This window comes from Berghia stephanieae, chromosome 9 (assembly GCF_034508935.2).
Source record: "Berghia stephanieae isolate SIO BIC M18660-M18661 chromosome 9, UCSD_Bste_1.3, whole genome shotgun sequence".
Taxonomy (NCBI): Eukaryota; Metazoa; Mollusca; class Gastropoda; order Nudibranchia; family Aeolidiidae; genus Berghia; species Berghia stephanieae.
The window spans coordinates 2,031,536-2,036,535 of record NC_088368.1 but is presented as its reverse complement, the minus strand read 5'-3'; the positions used below and the strand labels follow the sequence as shown (position 1 = coordinate 2,036,535).

General features: G+C 38.6%; 1 protein-coding gene across 1 annotated transcript in view; it reads right to left on the bottom strand.

Annotated features, from left to right (window-relative positions):
• The window catches only part of LOC144980257 (broad substrate specificity ATP-binding cassette transporter ABCG2-like), a 34,154-nt gene extending 33,178 nt beyond the window's left edge, over positions 1 to 976 (bottom strand). Inside the window, 1 exon segment of the mRNA XM_078927886.1 lies at positions 773 to 976. The gene's annotated coding sequence lies outside the window, so the exon portion shown is untranslated.
• Between the last annotated feature and the right edge of the window lie 4,024 nt (positions 977 to 5,000).

Genomic DNA, 5,000 nt, shown 5'->3' with positions numbered 1-5,000 from the left:
TGGCGTCCATTTCATTCCTTCTATAAATAAACAAAACTATTTTAAACTTTAAGCTTACAGTTTGATTGAGGGGGTTTGGTGAGAACTAATAACTCAACTAGTGAAATAAAACCGAGGACAAGGAGCTGAGTGACGTCAGATTGGTTATCACTCTCACGGCCACTTACCTGGAAATAGAAAAATTGATATCTCTATGAATATCCGTATGGAAATCAAATCACCACGTTACTGATACAAACAAACATGAATAGAACAGCTTCAAAAAAAGAACAAAATACCAAACACGGAACGTTTTGGGCTCAAAACCCCTTCTTCAGCCAACGACAAAAAACAATAAAGACTAAATACTAAACTCCAAATTGTATTATACGACAAATTGTCGTAAATCTGGAATTTATGTCTTAATTGTTTTTTTTTGTTGTTGGCTGAAGAAGGGTTTTGAACCCGAAACGTTCCGTGTTTGGTATTTTGTTCTTCTTCTTCTTTTTTATTTTTTTTTTTTTAAGCTGTTATATGTGACCCTTCGTCTCAAAAACGGTATTAAGTCGGGATGATTAAGATGCTGAAAATTGAATTTGTAGCCAGAAATATCAGACTTAAATTGAGTTTGTTTGCTTTATAGAGGAGGAGGAATATCATATTTGACTGTGCTAAATACCAACGTTTCATATTTTTGACCAGTTTGACGTTAATTGACTTTTTTAGCATCTGGTCCTTCCCGACATAATACCGTTTTGAGTCGAAGGGTCACATATTCATTTTTGTTTATTACGTTTTACAGTCCACAGCTTCCAGCAGTCTAGGTATCACAGTCACAGCTTCTAACAGTCTCGGTATCACAGTCCACAGCTTCTAACAGTCTTGGTGTCACAGTCACAGCTTCTAACAGTCTTGGTATCACAGTCACAGTCTCCAAGTTTGCGTGTAAGAACTGACACACCGGTGGAAAAGTTTCAACTGATGAAATTCAGAGTCAAGTTTCACCAGATTGACATTGCCCTGGTTAACCAGTTAAGTGCGTCCTCTGGAACGACACGAATTAAAAAATTTGGCCAGAATACCCGCCCTTCAAATATCGATCGATTTAAATGACCCTCATCTTGGCGAAAGCTCTCAAACCTGGGACTTAAGGAAGACTTCAGAAAATCCAAGGTTTGAGAGTTTTTACCAAGATGAGGGTCGTTTAAATCGGTCGATATTTGAAGTACGAGTTTTCAGGCCAAATTTTTAAATACTAGTTTTCTGGCCAAATTTTTAAATTCGAGTTTTTCACCGAGTACGCAGTTCTAACTGGTTACAAAGCACAGCGTGTAGAGTGTCGAGTCACAGTCAAGTGCACACCGATACGCTTTGGAACTGTCGTCAATGGAAAGGACGAGCCTGGAATGTGACAGTTGGAGACAACGTTAGATAACTTTGAAGTCATTGATAATTATAATAATATATTTCTACATCAATGAATCGCTGGTGAACTTCAGAAACGCTGAAAGTGTCGACTCATGATGGGCTTGAACGAGTTTTAGTTACTTAAAATATAAATATGCTGGTTCTTTGTTTGTAAAGGGATGCGGGGGGTTTTTGTGTGTTTTTTCTTTCTTTTTTGTTGATGCTTTTTTGTTTGTTTTTTTGTTGATGTTGTTTTGGTTGTTGTTTATTATCTTATTTGTTCCTGTTTTTTTTCTCTTTCTTTTCTCTTTTTTCCTTGTACTTTTCTTTCTTGCTTGGTCTGAGACCTTTCATACATCATTTCATACACACTGATGCAGTTCGTTTTCTTAATATTATGTGTTTGTTCATTGTACGTAAGTGTTGTTGAGAGATAAGGTTTATTCATGACATGGCAGTGTTGTTGAGAGATAAGATTATATTGGTTATGTAAACCACTAAAGATTTTCCATTTTGTGGACAATAAAGATTTATTACTACTACTATTACACACAAAAAAGTCCCCCCCCCCCCTCCCCCATTGCTTCAGACTGACTTTTTGTGATAATTTTTTCTTATATATTATTCTTTCTGCTTTGTCTGCTACTGTTTCATACAAACCGTCCCAGGTCTATCTTACATAATTCGTGCCTGGTAATGACTAATGTCAATCTAATTTCTATCCTGTTTTGTACCGACTGTATAACTGGTGCCTTCTGCAAACGATGTGTAAACTTAAACGTTTATAATGTTGAGAAAATCGTGTGATAACAGGTCACCCATTTGGCGGTATAAAAACAATAACAATGATCAGAGAGAGGTCGATTTCATTCACGTTATTGTTTATCAACAAACAACCATGTTTGTCCGAGCATGTGTGAAGGTGTGTCACAAATCCATACTTTGATTGGTCAACACTCTACTGGTTAATTTGGACTGTTATGTCGAGATGTCAAACTCAAGGGCGATGACTCAGTAAATATAACATGTATATATTATACCTTGATTGAGTTGTGTCCCTTCTACTCATTTAAATCGAAAGTTGAATTTTATTTACTTTACATTTTAAAAAATCGAGATTATTTTGCAAACGGCCCAGGACCTTTGAAAATGCTGGACGGATAGACGTCACATGGTAGAGCACTCACTTCACACGCAGAGGGACCAAGATCGATCCCGGGTGCAGTCGAGATTCTTTTATATGAGCCCTCTGTCCACTCAACAGTGGTAGTTGGGTCTGTTCGATCTGGCGGAAAGTACTTTGCAATAGACTAGCGTCTCAGGATGTGCTCCATCGTCTGCTCTGTGCATCCACATGTACACAAGCTAGTCTCAGCCAGCCCCCACTGTTTCATGTTTCCAGTTGCTCTCCCAAGTTTTGCCCGTGCCGTGTTCAGTGTTACCCATTCATTCCTGGGGAGCCCAGTTCCGTAGGTCAGTTTTTCTCTCAGATCTTCAACGGCTTCATTTGCATGATTGTCCCACTCCCTCCATGTGGAAAGTCTGTATACAGCTGCATGGTCAGGGTTGATGCTTTCTTCCATCATGAAGCTTTTTCTTGACTTCAGTCTACTTGTCGTTGGGTTGTGGTCATGGAGGGGGTGCCTTGGGTCCATTTCCTGTTTATATTTCTGGGTTTTGGAAGCAGTGGCTCTTCGAATGTAGGGAGGTGCAATGCCAGCCAGCCGATGGAGGACTGGAACTACAGTAAGTTTCAAGTTAAAGTCCACTCTGGATACTCGCAACTCGGTTAATCGCAACTTTCTGTTAATCGCAACATTTTCCAAGAAACGGAATTAATTCTATATAAAAGGCACTGGTTAATTGCAACAAGCTTCGGTTAATCGCAACAAATTTTCAACCTCGAAAAATAGTAAATTAAAGAAATCAATCAAACAAAATTTCCAATCAAGGGACGCCACTCTTCCGCTAATCTCATTCCCTATAATTCATTTTTTTTTATTTGTTGTAATACCTATCTAAATTTTCACTGTTATTTTTTTTTTTTTGTTTGTTTGTTTGTTTTGCTTTGGTTTGGTTTGGTTTTGTATAAAAGGGAATTTCACAACTAGGTGCTGTTCCAATTGAAGGATTTGTTGTGAAAGAAAGACTTAGAGGGTACCACTGTCATAAGATGCATATTGGTGAATCGTAGCGATCTATCAAGCCTGTTTTGAGACAGATGTTCGTTTAAGTAGGATGGTGTCAGACCGTAGCCATCGTTATGTTATAGCCTGATACTGAAATCCAAAAGGACTGGCAGTTTGACGTCATTATTTGGTTTTTGCAACGCCTAGTGAGTTGTCGTTAGTAGAGCTCATGGAAACAAGTTATTTCATTGGTTGAACTATTGAATACAACTCACGATTTGTTGTCTTTTGTGGCAAAAGACTGGCATTTTGACGTCATTTTTTGGTCAGTATCAGGCCATAACTTTACGAAGGCCACGGTCAGGCCATGATAGGAGCTATAGCAATAACGTAAAATCTTGAACTCAATGCGTTGCTTCACCGGCAGCCAATGAAGAACTTCCAGAACAGAGGAGATAGATCGTCACATATTGGTAACATCACCAATCTAGCCACCTGTTTGTTGTTTGTTTTGGTTTTAAGGGTTTTAGTTTTACGGCACTTGAAACACATTAAGATCATATCAGCGCCAGTAAAAAGGAAGAAAATGGGATAGTAAAAAGTTCTAGAATTACAATTAAAGTACTCAAGAGAAAGTTAGACAAAGGGGAACTGGGAACAAATAGGGATTAGATGTAGATTCCAAGAGCATACCACCAATGTACTTAGTTTGAAATCACCTATAAGTCTCATCCAGACATAAGTACAAAATCCAATAAAGAGGAATACACTCAAATGCTTACATTATACATTAAAAAAAATAACAAATATAATAATACATAACAGAGAGATGATTTACAAGGGAAAAAATATCATCTCCCAAAACAATAACTATGCATTTGACTGTTTCCCTCCCAGCCAGGACCCGGGCCAGGGCCAGGACAAAGCCAAGTAATCTTACATTTGTGCCCGTCAGCTTTTTTCCCTCATTTATATAGTCACATCCCACGACCTATCACTTACCACAAAAACACGTCTGGCAAAATGCTACATTTGGTCAACACTACTTTTTGGATGTGAAACATGGTCTCTGACAAAGACACTAGAAAAGAAACTCAGAGCATTTGAGATGTGGACCTATAGAAGAATTGCAAGGGTATCCTGGAAGGAAAAGAAAACAAATCATCAAGTACTCCAAACTTTAGATATAACATCAACAACGATCATTTCAACTATTAGAAAGAGGATAACCCGATATTTCGGCCACATCAGAAGACACGACTCACTACAGAAGACCATTGCAGAGGGAAAAATAGAAGGCAAGCGTGGTCGAGGACGAAGAAGGACAAGCTGGCTTGGAAATGTCGCAGCGTACGTAGGAAGCCCCATAAATCAATGTGCGAAACTCGCAGATGAGAGAGAGAGCTGGTGAACCATGATCTCCAACGTCGTGCCCGACATGGAATATCGGTAAAGGTAAATATAGTCTGCTCATAACTGCTGCCT